General features: G+C 34.9%; 1 protein-coding gene across 1 annotated transcript in view; it reads left to right on the top strand.

Annotated features, from left to right (window-relative positions):
- The window catches only part of ZNF804A (zinc finger protein 804A), a 355,429-nt gene that overhangs the window by 63,753 nt on the left and 274,819 nt on the right, over positions 1 to 16,857 (top strand). The window lies entirely within an intron of this gene.

Raw genomic sequence — 16,857 nt, 5'->3', positions numbered from 1 at the left:
TTAGACAAATGGCACACAGATTAGGACTATAATAAGAATAATGAAAGTACACATAACCCTGAGAAGTTTTTTTTTCCCCAGGCCAGGTGCAGTGGCTCATGCCTGTAATCCTTGCACTTTGGGAGACCAAGGCTGGTGGATTACTTGAGGTCAAGAGTTCAAGGCCAGCCTATCAAACATTTTTAGCTTACTAAAAATACGAAAATTAGCCAGCCATGGTGGCAGGCACCTGTAGTCCCAGCTACTCAGGTTGAGCCAGGAGAATTGCTTTAAACTAGGAGGCGGAGGTTGCAGTGAGCCAAGATCATGCCACTGCACTCCAGCCTGAGCAGCAAAGCCAGACTCCATCTCGAGGAAAAACAAAAAGCAGAAAACAAAACAAAGAAGACACTGATACATTTTTTTCTGGGAAAGAGTATTTAGACTATGGAGAAGAGGATTTAGATTTAGACTATGAGAACTGGGATGGTTGGTTGAAATTTATGCTTGTACACTTGGTGTCTTGGCCAACTAACCTGACGTTTGGCTGCTTCCAAGTGCACACCCAACAATCAGTGCTCCCTAACAGTTGGAAAATGACAGTTAATGCTCTTCAAGTATCAGAACATAGGTTTCAGACAAAGAAGAATGAGCCAAAGGAGAATCTTATCAGGTTGTGGGAAAAACGAAACAAATTTACCAGAATGTACACAGGTCCAGTTAAGAATCTCTCACTTACTAGTCTGCAAACCCAGCACAGAGAGGAACTATATATGACCTTTTTATTGTATTCTACCTCAGAATTTTCCTATGATAAACAACAATTTTAGATAGCACAACAAAATACCCAGAAAGAATGCAAAAGTAAAGGAAGGAATGGCTTAATTTCACCAATGATGCCAAACAAATAAAAACCACTGAAAACCCCAATATCAAACTAAGAATAAATAGCCTAGGAACCATGATTTGTTTAGGGAGAATATATGGCTTTTTCTGGTTGGTCTTGAGTTTGAAATGGGCAAAAATTAGGGAAATTGACAGTACTGACGAAGTCCTGACCATTCTGGGCTTATTACTACAGAGTTTAAGACACGGTTTGCTGGACTGATTGCTGGAGCAATTGTGGTCAGAACTGTATTGTCATATATAGTCTGGCCACTTTTCATTTGTATATTTAATTTCCCAGTCCTCATCTCAGTAATAGTGACATTTGGCATTTATCAAGCATCTATTACATGTGAGGCACTTGGTTGGATACTTTATATGCACATTTTTAATTAAAAAAATTTACCAAAACAATTCTAGTGTTTTATATATACCTATACATAAAACAAATATATATACACATATAGAAAAAATATGTATATACACATAAATATTTGAAACCTTATAAAAACATTATGATATAGATATTATTCTGTTTATCAAAATTGTGAAAACCCACAAAGTCTCATATATACATAAATTGTCCAAAGTAAAACAATATTAATGAGTGATGGGACTAGGAGCAAAACTCAGGAATGACTGACTCCAAAAGCCATGTTCTTAAGTACATCATCATATGAATGAATATTTCTTGTATATACATAACTTCAACTTAAAGCATTAACTCCTTTTGGAGTTTATCATTATTTTCTGTGCAAATATGATTAGGCATAAAAAATGTATAAGTAGAAAAATGTAAGCAGGAAACACCTGACAGTTGAAGTATATGATAGTCAGATGATCTGCAGTTCTATATGCAGCCAAGAGGCAGACCTGAACAGGGGAAAATGCGTCAATTTCAGAATCTTAAAAATTAGGAGGTAAAATTATCCGGGTGTGGTTTTGTGTACCCGTAGTTCCACCTACTCCAAAGGCTGAAGCAGGAGGATCTCCAGCCCAGGAGTTCAAGGCTGCAGTGAGCTATGATCTTGCCACTGCACTACAGCCAAAGTGACACTGAGACCCTGTCTAGCAAACAAACAAAAAAGAGTAGTAAACACCTTTGCTCATTAGTAGTTTTAATGTAATTAAGAAGTTCTTGATTCAATCCACAAAACACATAACATTTTGAAATTTGTATGAAAGCACAGTCTAAATTCTTCCATTTAAAAAAGTCAGATTCAACTAGAATAGGACATGTTTTTATTTTGCCTAGTCTGTTTTACATTATTCCTGCCAGCTGTTTTTAAAGAGACTATGAAATACTTTATAAAAAAACCTCTCTACTTGTTCATCTGTCCTTAATCAACTGAAAGTTTCTTTTAGACTCTGTAAAATAAAACAGAAAGCTTGTCCATAAATTATTTCAGAAACCGATATTTCAAATATTTGAAGAAAACTTTGCACGCACCCCACCACTGCCTGTCTCCTCTCCTCTTGTCTTCCCTCCTCTTGTCTTCCGTGCCCATACTCACTAAAGTTAATGAAAGGACTGAGTCAGAACACAATTCTTCAATTAAATGAATCATTCATTAATCTCTCATAGTGTGTCAAATGACCTAAGCACTGTGAAGATTCAAAGGTAGAGCCATTTGTGCTTGCCTTCTAGAAACATAGTCTACTGTGAGAAAACACACACACAATCTGTAATATGAAGGAGGAATTGCTACACTTGGGATAGCTAGAGAAAACTGTGTGAGACAATCTGAACACCTGCCAATAAGATAATTATTGAATAAAGTCGCACAGCATGGTGCATTGCACCCAGTGAGTTCTCAGTAGATATTAATTTATTTTAAAACTGCTATCTTACTTGGTATGATTTTCAGAACTATTGCTTTGATAACTCTATTATCACTAATAATGTGTATGTTAACAGCCCTTCCATAAGTAGATTGAACAGTGTCTTGTGCAATGAACTAATATGTTTTTCTAAAAAACAGTTTTCATTCAAATTTGTAATGAATCAGTTGATAATACAATATTAATAATGTTATTTTTAAATGAATGTTAACATAGAACATTGCTATTCTTTATATATGAAATTGACATATAGAAATGTATGGTATTTCTGGTTCAGCAGGCGCGAGGGAATGTCGTCCAGTGACTTTTTCTCTTCCATTTATCGAGTGAAAAGGAGAGTTACAGCCCTTTTTATCCTGCCACCCCACGGGTCAGCATGCCAGCCAGGAGCATCACAGCTCTTTTGCTGCTATAGTTCAACGAGTAGGAGAGAGGGTTATAGCTCTTTCACTTGCACCAACCGCAGCTCAGCGAGTGTTACCGCTCTTTTGCTCCTGCTACCCATAGCTGGGTGAGTTTCGGGTTCTTGTACCGTGACCAAAAGGAATAAGCTATGCAGATACTAGAGAGTGAATAAGGCAGAGGCAAATTTTATTGAGCGACAGAAGAAAAGCTCTCAGCTGTGAGACCCTAAAAGTGGGGTAGCCATCCATGAGGCTGAGTCAGAAGTTTGTATGGGGTTAGAATGCTGATTGGTCCAGCAGTAGGCTTAGAAAAAGCGTCATTCAATTGGTTAAAAAGCACAATCTAGAAGGAACCAATCGAGAAGAGAGAGGGTAAGATGGGGATAGTCATGGGCTCTACTGGAACCAGCAGCTTGGTTTTCAGGCTGAATTCAACTGTCTTTGGCATGAAGATTGGGTTTCACCAGGGACCAGTCCCTGTCTGTCTAGGAATTAGTCTGTCTCATCACTCTCAAGATGATATAAGTTATTATTAAATTTCAACATGTTATTTGAAACTGTTGTTCCATAGCATCTTTAAACTCCAGTTTCTCCTTTCCAGTATATAATTTGGAATTAATTTTAACATTTTACATGCTTGAAAAATAAGCCTGATGGATTTTCATTTAAAACAAATATTAAAGTTTTTGAAGAGAATAAATTCAATAACTGATTCTTGGGGCACAACCCTGGAGAACCTTCAGTTTAACGACAACTTTTTAATAAACAGTTTTTAGTCTCAAGTATTTTAATGACTACATTTGCTCTTTTATTAAGTACTCCTTTTAAATGACTTTCCAAAAATCCAGGGCATGTATCTACCTGGGTTGAATGTTTTGTTCTGTTGGTGTTATACATACTGAAATAGCAACATTACCTGTTGTGTCATTAATATGGAGTTTTTGACTACTTTTTGTACTTTCCTCATTTTGTACTTTCTTCACAGACTGAGGTTTTGAGGTGCTTTGATCAGAAATCAGGTTTATGAATGGTGTAATAATAGACTATATACTTCATTCCTTGGAATTGTCAGGAAGTGTCAGATTTTTCTTACACTGAAAGACTCATAATAAAGTTCCCTCTTTGTGTGACTACCCAAATTATCTAAAGAAAATATAAGTGTCCATTGAGATAACTCATTAGTCTACTTGGCTATTTGAGAAATGTATCATCAACTGGATAATACTTTTAAATATTTGAATGGTGTCCAAGTGAGGATTTACTTATTACTAATTTTACTATCTTTTTAATTAAGGAAAGTATTAGAAATTTCTACCAGTACTCTACTGGTGCTGAGGTTTGCTTTCCTGTACTTGAAATTCATACCAAAATAATTTTAATGGTTATGTGAAAATACATAGTAAAATAATAATTGCACCTTTAAAAATTATTCTAAAACTGTATCATAACTTAGGATCACAATATATACATACCCAGGAAAAATTAAATAAGAGCTTTATGATATAAAGTGATGTTGAAGATATTATGCCATCTAAACTTGAGACTACCCTTTATTTAATACACCAAGTATTTCTGAACAATACATTATCTTTTTCCTTTCAATTCATTGTGAATCATATAGTATCTGGAAACTTCATAAGTATTTAGAATGCTTTTTGTAGAAAATTTACCTAATATGCATTTTATTATGTTACCATACAAGATAGATATTTATCATTTACATAGTATTAGTGATGGCAGCAGTGGCCCCTCTGGAGTAGCCTCTGTGAAGACACTGGATACAGAGTGGGAGGCATGGTCAAGGCTGCATGGTCAACAGACCTGGCAGGAGTCAGGAACAGGCAGGGGGCCCACTGTCCTGGCCACAGCTGCAGCCACCCAGCCATGGTTGTGGACCTGGACATCCCTGTGCTCTCTGGTGCCTGGGAAGCCCCCATACCCTGACAGACTTGGAACGACCTGCTCCCACTTCCTGGCCTCTCCCTGCTCACTGCACCCACTTTGATTTCAGAGCAGAATTGTGTCTGAACCTGGGCGCTGACACTGCTTGGTTGGGTATGCATGTGCCAGGTGGTACTGATATGCCAGTCCCCTGCCACTTCGACCTCCTCTAGACTTTGGGCACTGAGGATGGGAGGGAGTTGGAGGTGTTGAGAAGGGTGGTAGGGATGGGGGAGGGTGCCTCGGTGTGGGCCTGCAGGTGCCCCTTGGCACAAACAACCTGGGAGCCATGGATGATGTGTAGATGACAGCAGGAGACAGACAGACTCTTGGGTGGAAAGAAGTGAGTGCCTGGTGAAGCCCCACCTTCAAGCCAGGGATGGCCTAAAGCACGGAGGCTGGGCTGTCAGTTCTGGGTTTAGTTCATAGCCCAGGTTGGGAACTTAGGGTGCTAATTTTTGGGCCCACCAATGGCGATCTGTGTACCAATCAGCACACACTTCCTCCCTTCTGAAGCCCATAAAAAGCCAAGACTCAGCCAGACTCATCAAGATACCCGGCCTGTGGATAGGAGCTACAAACTCTGGCTCTCCTTTCCACTAAGGGCTGCACACTCCTTGTGATGACCTGCCTGTGGATAGGAGCTACCCATTCCGGGTCTGCTCTCCACTGAGAGCTGCTCTCTCAATGGGACAACCTGCCTATGGACAGGAACTACCCACTCCAGGTTTCCACTCCACTGAGGGCTGCACACTCAATGGGACAACCTATCTGTGGACAGGAGCTATCCACTTCACGTATTCTGAGAGCTGTACTATCGTTCAGCAAAGCACCTCTTCACCTTGCTTACCTTCCAGTTTTCTGCATACCTTGTTCTTCCTGGACGTGGGACAGGAACTCAGGACATACCAAATGGTGGAACTGAAAGAACTGTAACACGGAATGGGCTGAAACATGCCTCCCTGCTCACCACATTATGGGCAAGAGATGGAGAGAAGAACTGTGGCCCTTCCAAGAGCCCAGACCTAGAGGTTCCCTGAGCCAGGACTGTGACAGCCTCTTTGTGGCTCTTTGGTTTTTGGTGTCTCCAAGCTCCCAGGTACCACTGCATTCCCCTCGTCCAAATGGGGATGCCCATAGTGGAAACCACTTGCAGTGCATCAGATCCAGTCATGCACTGCATGACTTGCATGGAGCCGATGCCTGTGCCGGCGCCTGGAGCTGCCTGTCCTGCCACAGTAGCTGGTGTGCCTGGCTGTGTGCAGGGGCTGAACCCTGTGTGCTCTTGCTCATTCACCCCTCACTGCTCTGTACCTGGCTTGCCCTTGGCAGGGGTGGGATCTTCGCCTGTAGCATGAGCTGAGTTCAGCTAGCCAGGATGAGTGGGCAGAAAAAACCCAGCAGACCTGAGCAAAATCCAGGCAAAGGCACCACCAGTTACAGAGGCTTCCAGCTGAAAAAGTGACACCCCATGGATTCAGTCACGTTACTTCTAATATATACTGCATATACTTATTTTTTTCCCGAATAGTCCCAATGTGTTTTGAATGGGCATTTTTATTTTACTTTGTTGTGCTTCTCCCTTTGTTTTGAACCAGATTCCAATCCCAGATTACACATTACTTTGAATTGTCATGTAGTAAACATTTAGAAAACATTTTTAGATCCTTAATAACGTGAATATTTTTAGATTTAGTGTATCTCCTTTTCTTCTTTTGATGTCAACACTTGATAATATGTACATCATGAGAGTCTCAAAATTCACCTGTGGGAGCCTTCTCTTAAACAAGATGAAGTGTTACTGTAATAGATTAAAATATTAAAATATTTTATTAGATAAGTGTGTATTAACATAAACATTGAGAGATAGTGCCCTGATAAAATGAAATTTAAAATAAACATATTGGAAGGAAAAAAGGCATTAAATCAAGCTCTTTTCATGAAGATGTACATGAACACTGAGTCTTTAGGGAGAGACCCTATCTTCATAAGGTTGCCTCTACTTAATTTTTACTTGTGTCTCCATATTCGTCTATGTGCTCCCTCCACATCTCTGTAGCTCTGTACCTCCTATTTTCTCATGAAAATGTTGAATATAATTTCATTTTTAACAAGCCACTTTCATCTTTCCAATTAAATATGAATTATTCTTTTTACACTCTAGTTGCTGTCTATATGTATTTTTCAGTTGTGGGGAGGAAGGAGAAAGGAATCCTTGTTCAATTTCATGGTGCTTTGTGATGCTACAATCTAGTTGGGATCACTTGTAATATCAGGTAAAAATCTGGATTTGCTGTCTGCCTTATGTCCTTCTATATTCTGCTATGGTGACTTCTATAATATGGTAGTTAGATACTGCACAGTAATGATGTCCATATTCATTTTATATCATAATTAAGCTAGTAGAATATAAAGTACTGGAATGGTATTTTTGAAAAAAATATTATGAATGAAACTCAGAGTCACTAAAGGAACATTGCTATTTACCTTACTGCTTGATTTTGTTTTCTGAACAATTCCCAATACCTAAACTTTTCTGTGTATCCCTTTCAGATCTTAGTAGAATAAAAAGTTATCTATAAAAACATACCCTTCTATATAAAATGGTATTATGTAAAATACCACACATGCATTTGCCTATATAAATCTTATTTGGACACTGGAAAAATAATTAATTTGGATAAAGAGCAATAACTTATAAACAACTCTAAGGGTAATTTGATGTATGTATTGCTTGGGACAGGGATGGAAAATGCATTCCCTAGGCAGACATCACAAATAGATTATAGCCCTAGTGTGAAAGAATGCTTGCTATGGAAACCCAGTATTAATCTCAGTCTCCTTCATAGCACATAGCTTAATTCAACAGTTTTCAAAAAACAGAGTAAATGATTATAGGAAAGAAGGTTACAGAAGATGCTGACAAGGAAACTTCCCAGAAGAACTTAGAAGAATATGGAAGACAATAGGGAATAATTTTAGAAGTCACAAAGTTCCAGTTTCATGAAATTGGCTTGAATATATGCTTTGTTGCTTTTGTGCATACAAAAACTATTTTTTTTATGTTTTATTATTGTTGCCTACCTCGTTTGTGAAGAAAATTGTTTAAGTTTTCAAGAATGGTAGTGAAACAAGCTAGGGCTAAATGACACAATTTGTATCAATATGAGTATTTTGTTTTTAGAAGTGTTCATATGTTATAAAGCTTAAGTAATAAATAAATAAGCACTGGAACAAAATTATGCATGTCAGAAATTTTTATGGAAATATGAAGGAATGAATTAGATATTCATCATGTATGTTGAAGACTATAAATTATTAACTACACAATATTAAACAAGTGACTTAATAATCTACACAAGTAAAATGGACATAATTCAATATAAATTAAATGTTTTTTATAATTCTAACTATAACCTTAAATATGAAGAACACATATTTCCTCCATTCTGATCCTAAACTGTTTGGAAGATTGATAAACCTATTCCCAATTACTTACTCAAATTTTTCATCTTCTAATAATCTCATAACATGATTGATTATTTTAAGGGGAAATGTAATATTTTTTTCTTTATTGTTTTGCAGCTACAACATCGATTTCTCAGTTCATCTTCATGTTCTTTAGCTGCATCATGCAGAGAAGAATAACTTGATACATTCACTTGTGTCAGTTTCAATGCTATCATGTTTACATTATTCTTGTTCAGAAAGTGTTTGGGACAGACGGAGGCTGGTTATGGCAGTGGCTGTTATATAATACAACAATATTTTGTCTTTACCACAGCTCTTGTAGGCATCACTTTTATATTTTATAGATTGTAATTATGTGTTTTTATATTAATTAACTAATACAATAATTGATGTAAACATTTCTGAATGGAAATACTTTAGAACTAAACACCAGCATAGTACACCAGAATCCTGGAATATCTCTAAAATCTAATTATAATGATAATTTTTTAAGAGGCACAGCCTGGTATTCAATGAGTTTAACTTTCTTTAAATCACAAATATAGATAATTTGACACTGTATCATATATGTTTCAGAGATCTACATTAATATTTACACAAAGACAAACACAAACTCTTAGTATTAAAGCAATCGTTTAAATTACTGCAGGCAACACATTTCAGAATTCTTAAAGATGACAATTCAAAGTTTTTAAAAGGTAGTACTAGATAAGCAATATCAGATGACAATATGGAACTAGCATTAAAGATTCAATGTTGCTAGTTTTATGTGATATTTTATGACCATGAAGATGCCCATGGGGATGCTATAATATACAGGATACCTTCCCTTATGGAATTATGATACTTCTGTGCCTGTATCTCAGATTTTTCAGAGAAAAATATCAATTTTTCACCTGAGAAGCTCGTCTACAGAAAGAACTCGTAAATATGAGGATTCCAGTTTGGAATAGTAATTGAGTTATCATATTAGCTTTCTCTTGGTGTATAACAAAATACTATACATTTAACAGGTTAAAACACCATGCATTTATTATCTCACAGTTCTGTAGGTCAGAAATCCGGCACAGCATAAGTGGATTCTCTCTGTTCAGGGTCTCACAAAGCCAAAGGCAAGATATGAGAATGGGTCAGCTGTTATCTGGAAGATCTGTGGAATAAACCTCTTTAAATCTCATTTAGTTTGTTGGTTGAATGCAGTTCCTTGAGATTGTAGGGCTGAGATCCCTATTTTCTTGTTGACAGGTCCCTGGGGGCTACTATCTGCTCCTGGAAGTTGCCTGCATTTTTTTTTTTTTTTCTCCTGAGGCCAGTCTCTATCATCAAACCAGAAAAGGGACATTGCATGAGTCCCTCTTGCACTTTGAATTTCATTGACGCCTCCTCTATCCCATCCCTCTGGCTTCCTTTTCTGCCTCCTCCTTCCACATTTAAGAACTCAGTAATTACACTGGACCCACTTTGATAATCCAGGATAATCTCTCTATTTTAATATCAACTAATTAAATTTAGTTTCATCTGCAAAATCCTTTTTACTGTGCTACTAACTGTGGCTATAACACCAAAAATTGAAAATCATGGGAGCCAAAATTCTGAGTACCACAGTTACTTTCCAAAGGATATTTGTACATTTGATACAACTGCTTTTTATTCAAACATTTCCTTTATCCAATAGCAAATACATATAGAGCAATTTCAGTGTATAAGAAAACATAATTGAATGCAGTGTACATTTTATTGCAGATTTTAATATCGTATATCATATTCGATTGTCTCAAAATAGTCTTATTAATTAGTATCATAATATATTCTTCATTCAGAAGCTAGAAAAACAGATTCATTCCAAAGCCTATGCAAAAATACAAAAAGTATGTTACATCTACACATACAGTATGATAATCTATTATACTGGATTCAAAATATATGTACTCTAAATTTTTGACTAATCAAATACAATAGGAATAACGTGTAAATAGAAAAATATACAATATCTAATATAAAAATTTATATCCATACACTTCATATTTTAATTATAAGCTGTAACAGTATTACATACTATGTTAAAATGATTTTGTGGTCACTTTGTCCTGCACAAGTTGTGTGAATGTTATCTTATGATCAGCAGAAATTCTGAATTTCCAAATTGTGTGCTATCATCTCAGGCAAATTAGCATAAAATATAATTTCCGCTAATTAGCTAGAGGCAAGGGAGACAAATTAACTTGACACATTAATATTGCATTTATGGTATTTTTATCATAATGTGCATGTGCATGGGAAATTTATTAGTTATTCTCTTTGCATCAATATCAGAATTCACTACTTACAGTATCTTAACTGAGGGAAATATACGTGTGTAAAATATATTGCTACAAAAATTGAATTGCAGAAAACTGGTCATTTAGAAAATAGTCCCACAAGATAATTTCATGGAACATAGTTTTTGTTAATTACATCTAAATTTTGGTTTTGGTTATAATGAAGATGCATTTAACTTTCAAGTGTTTATAACGCTGAAGGTATAGAAAGGCAAATAATCCAAATTAGCCGAGAATTGAAATTTATTTTGTGGAATGTATTGACCTTAAAATGCATTGTATTGAGGTAAGAAACTTAAAAGAGTTTGACTATAATTTGAATTTTAGTACTTTATACTATATTTTAAATAAATGTTGCCTTTAAGACAGTTGTACTGTCTTTGCTAAAATTATTTATTGACTAGAATTGTATTTGTATTTAGTTGTTAAAATATACTCTAATGTTTTCTTGGTCTTTTAAGATTCAGATTTCATGTACAGACTTTCATTAACTTTCAGTAACTTTATTTCATCTCATAAACATTTTGTACCTGTGAAACATCAGTAAGTAATTAATGGTTTTTAAAAAGCCTTATTATTCATTTGACCTAGTTAGCCAAAATGTTAGATACTCTGTTAGGGAAAGATTGTCACACACATATTGATATATACTGATATATTTCATCTGAAATTGTGGGCCAAGGATCTACTATGTCAAAGACATTATCCTACAAACAATATGAATATAATTATGACATAGATAGAAAATTGCGCTCTAGGAAGATTACATGATAAAAAGGGCCTTTTACTATTCATAAACATATTAGGAAATTTAGAAAATGTCATTAAAGAGTTAAAAATGTATATGAATTAAGTTTCTTTTTTCCTAAGTGTTATTTGTAACTTGATCCAGTTCCAGATACATTTAAATCTCAGCTTATTATTGCTAGTGTGGAGAATATATATGTTAATTCACATATAAGAGAATTCTTGTGAGAATTAAATAAAACTTTTTGTGTGAAAATTATTTAAAATTTCTGAATAGATATTATATAATGTATCTAACCAAAATAAAAATATCTATGCTTTCAAAATATCTTCAAATTATTATTAAGTCTATTTCAAAATATTGAAAGATCAAGCATTCTTAATACTCATTGCTTTGAGGCAATGTGATCTCTTGGATTGAAAACTAATTTTCAGCATATTCTATTTCAAGTTTTTTTTTTTTTTAAAGGCAACAGAATCAACTTTACAAAAAAAGGGCTCTAGTTATCTTAGATATAAATTTAAAAAGATTAATTAGGACATCTGTAACAACTCAAAGAACATATTATTTTCTATATGTTAATGTTTATTTTTAAAAATGATAAATTATAATTGTATATATTTGTGGAATACAATGTGATGCTTTGATATATGTGTTCAATGTGGCATGATTAAATAAAACAAATTAACATATTCATCACCTCACTTACCTATCATTTTTTTGGTGAGACATTTGAAATTTACTCCAGAGGATATGTTGCTAAGTGAAATAAGCCTGACACTGAAAGATATATACTGTTTGTGTTCACATTTATAATCAATTGCAAATAAAATGTAATAACCTGCTTATTTTTTGACAATTGCATTTAAACAGAACAGTACCATAGTTGATTATATAATTGAAATAATGTTATTACTTCTCTCCACCAACAAATTATAAGAAGAAAACCTATGATTTTCTTTTCCTTCACAATAAAACTTGGTAGGAAATTTAGTTGCTAGAAACAACAGGAGCCACTCAGAAGGTTCAAAAACTCTTGAGATATGCTACAATGGGTCCTTGAAGAAAATAAAAACATTTATTTCAAGAGATGTTTGGAATGTTACACTACTTGACTGCAATGATCAAGATTGTAGAAGATTAACCAAAGGACAAAGAACTTTCCTTAGTGAAGTGGCTTATTATAATATTATAAATAGCTAGAGAGAACAATGTATCTACAAAGTCAAAGAGGAAATATTATGTCAATGGAAATAATAAGTATAATTTATGAATTTAATTCATTAATGTTGTAAACAATATTGTCCGAGAATTGGTGGGCCTAGAGACTGCATTATGAGATCTACCATTTAAGTTTCTTTCTTGGTCAGCAGAACATCTAAGTGACACCGTTTTTGTATTTGGTGCCAGTTCTTCTGAGGAAATACTGAGCCTCAAACCTGCTATTTCACATATTTCATACCCTCTTCCCTCAGGTTTGTGAGGGAGCATTCCCTTTGGTTGCTGAAAATGAATGTAACAACCCTGCTACCCTTTATTGTGTGAAAAATGGTATTATGAGACAGAAAATATATATAATGCTGTTTATATAGTAAAAACATGGCAGCGTCTCCAAAGGATACAATAACAACTCCTATATTCTTGTGGATACACTGAGAATTTATATTTTTTTCTGGAAGTACAGCCCATGAAATGTTGAGTCTTTAGTAATTAGGTGACATATAAAGTACTTCATACAAGTGAGATATGTGTATAATTATTTATTGTTTATGGTTCTAATTGTAGGTTCTAAAAGAACAGACACAGTTTCAAATCATATCTTATAAGCCGTGTTTCCTTAGAAAAATTATTGAATTATTTTCTGAGGTTCAGTTTTCTCTTCATTTAGTGACACATAGTTTTTAATTTAAAATATGAAAGTCATGACTGGCAAAACGTAATTTCTAGAAGTTATTAATCTTCTTTGCCACCCTGATTCTTTATACATCCACTATCCACATGAACCATTGAAAATGGCTCATGAGTAGTTGCAAAATAATTGAATAGATCCACAAATCACATAAATAAGGACACTATTTTCAAATGTTTTATGGTCGAAGATTTTAAAATTACATCAAATATCGTTAAACCATGTGTCAGTGATCCTCCTGGTTGACTTGGTTGCCACATCTCTCTCTCACACACACACATACACACACACATATATACACACACTCAGAATATTTTTTTTTCTCTAGTTTCAGCTTTTTAAGGACAAGTAATAATTTGTGTCATTTTTATACTTGAGTTAATTACATTCATCTGACAAATATGAAGACTTTGTGAGCCAGCAATATTTTTCTTCTATTTTCTTACTAAGTTGTATTCTTTGTTAATTATTTCAGTGATTGTTTGTGACTTTTAAACTATAGTAATGTTTATTCATATGAAAATTCATTTATTTTTCAGTAAGTTTTTAAAGATAATTTAGCAGTGTTAAAATTCTATCTTAACACTTATTTTCGTGAAGCGTTTTGAAGATTTTTCTGCATAATTTTCTGGAAGTGTTAGTATTGCATGAGAAGTCTTTTGTCAGCCTAATTGCTATTTCTTTCTGTATAAATATGCTTTCTCTGTCTGATAGCTCTATTTTTTTTCTGTTTATTCTGAATGCTATATACTATCAGCCCAATGTATTTAATTGTTGGTTTGATTTAATTAACCTTTCCAGTACATGGTATGCATCTTTAATCAGAGTACCCCAGTTATTATATTTCTAGAAAATTCTCATTTTTTCCCTAAAAAATAGAGCTTCCCTATTACACCCTTTATTTTATTTTTTTCTGGAACTTTATTTAGACACAAGTTAGAGCATGTCAGTTTCAGAGCTATGCCTATTGATGGCTCTAATATGATTTTATTCCTTTTTATCTCTATATTCTGGGAGATGTACCATATTTTCGTTCTTGGATTCTGTATTTGACTGTGATGTTCTTAGATATTACAGTGTCTAGTAAGTTATTTAAATGACTACATGCATTTTTATTTACAAATATTTAACGTTTTCATTTACTAGTCTATGCCTTTTTAATATAACTCAATATTTTCTTATTTGTTTGTGTGCTATATTTTTCCTTATTTCTTTGTAGACTCTACATTTACTTATTTTAAACTATTCAATACTGCAGTCATATGTCTTTTGGAGTAAAGATATCTTCTATTGTTTGTTTATTGAGTGTCTTTCTTTAATTTTGATTATTCTTGTTGGATTTTAGTGTGTTGGTTATAGATTCGTCTTGAATGGATGGGTGTCTGTGTGTGCATTTTTCCTCTCTCTTCTCAGCTGTTTTCCTCTTTGCCTAGTGGACTTGCTTTCTTCTTACCCACTGTGGTTCTCAATCTAACCAGGTTATACCATCTACCTGGGGCTTCTTTTCTGCAGTAATATTAGATATATTACAAATTTAATATCCAACCAATAATTCATTTGTTCAAGTAGTAATTACGGATGTAGAACTGGATTGCCTGCCTCCCTAAAGTGATCACATTCATACAATAAGTCAGGGCCCCAAGCAGTGATCAGTTCAGGCTTTTGAGCTTTTTTCTTGGATGGGGTGTGCCACCTAAAGTTTTGTTTTGAATCAATGAGCCCGGATGCTTTCACTCACCATCTGTGCAGACATTATGTTTGCCTCTCTCTATCCACTTTCATCATGTCTGCTCTTATTCAAGGAAACTAATCTGTTTAGAACCTTTCAGTAATTTTATTTACCTTCTGACTACTGCTGGGCTGAATCACAGAGAACTCTAGCCAGGGACCAGTGGGAAGAAGTAGAGAGAGGCTGAATTATCTATTGCTGTGGATTCTTTCTGGAGTAGTTACAAGAGACTGGGGAGTCCCTGCAGATACATTGGCTTTGTATCTCCACTGAAGTGACCTCCTTTGTATTATATGAACCTATCTTTTTAGGTTTTGGTATTCATGGTTCTCCTACATACCCTAGAGTCTAGGGTGACTCGCAGCATTCCTCTGGGGTACAGCAGAAGCCCTAGTGCTTTCTCAATATTCAGGAACACTTTGGTAATCAGCCCCTTTATTAAACTTGATATTGATTGAATAAAGTTGAACTATTTTGATATCCATATTCTGCCACTGTTTTGTCAATTGATTGATAAGCCATCTTTGCAGGGCCACATTGGTCTCCCTTGCTGAATTGTGAACCAGTAGACCCACTTGTCTGTATCTTCAGATTCACATATCTCTTTGCTGTTTTCTCCCATTTCTGCCCAATGAAATACTTAATTCAGATGCTGAGATTTACCACAATGTGTTATTGTTCTTTTTCTAAAATAATGCATCTTTCACTGCTAAGTGCTTTGAGCAGGGGCAGAGTAAATCAGTTGTTCATAAGATTAATTTAAAATGTTATATGGGCTGATGTCTTGGTTCTCTTCACTTACACGATACTAAAGTTTTCAGAGCAGGGGAATCTTAAAACACTGCACCTGTGAGCTGTGTGTCAAACCTTCAAATTACCTAAGAAGCTGTTTGTAGGAGTGAAAATTAAACTAGTTCACCAAAGCTAGACTCAGTGATGGTACTAGAATTTCTGAAATAGCATGGGAAGAGCAGAAGTATGAAGATAAATAAAGTCGACTTTTGTACTATCTTTGCTTCTTGCATGTGTTTTATGCTCTATGGTCCTAACAGATGCAGAAGTTAAAAAATTAAAGATAAGCGAGAAACTGTAGATGAATTGGACCATGAGTCCAGAATCTCACAGAAGAAACTGGAGAGGTCCTCAGAGAGATGGCTGATCCACTAGCAATTATTAGGCTATTTCAATAATATCCTTGCTTGCTCTGAGTATCCCATGCCCTAAGTTTCTAACAACTTATCAATCATTTAAAATTAGCATTAGTGGAAACTTTTTCGCAGATACATATATCCTAACAACATCACTGATCTTTGATTTGGATAAATTTTTATGTGATAAAATTATAAAATATATTAGCATTCATAAAATCTCTGGGTTCTAGATGACAACCAGAAATTTAAACATTTGAAATTTATTACATTTACTTTTTGAGTTTCAGTTGCATAGTAGTTTGGTAAGAACAAGAATGACTTTTTTTTTTTTTTTTGAAATGACACAGAAGGCAGTGATGGCATCTTGCCAGATGGGCAACAGATAACTATTTCTTTTTTTTCTCCTTCCTTCCTTCCTTCCTTCCTTCCTTCCTTCCTTCCTTCCTTCCTTCCTTCCTTCCTTCCTTCCTTCCTTCCTTT

Source organism: Colobus angolensis, unplaced genomic scaffold, assembly GCF_000951035.1.
Source record: "Colobus angolensis palliatus isolate OR3802 unplaced genomic scaffold, Cang.pa_1.0 Scaffold153, whole genome shotgun sequence".
In the NCBI taxonomy this organism is placed as follows: Eukaryota; Metazoa; Chordata; class Mammalia; order Primates; family Cercopithecidae; genus Colobus; species Colobus angolensis.
Note: the sequence above shows the minus strand (reverse complement) of the source record. Positions and strands in the feature narration are given on the sequence as shown.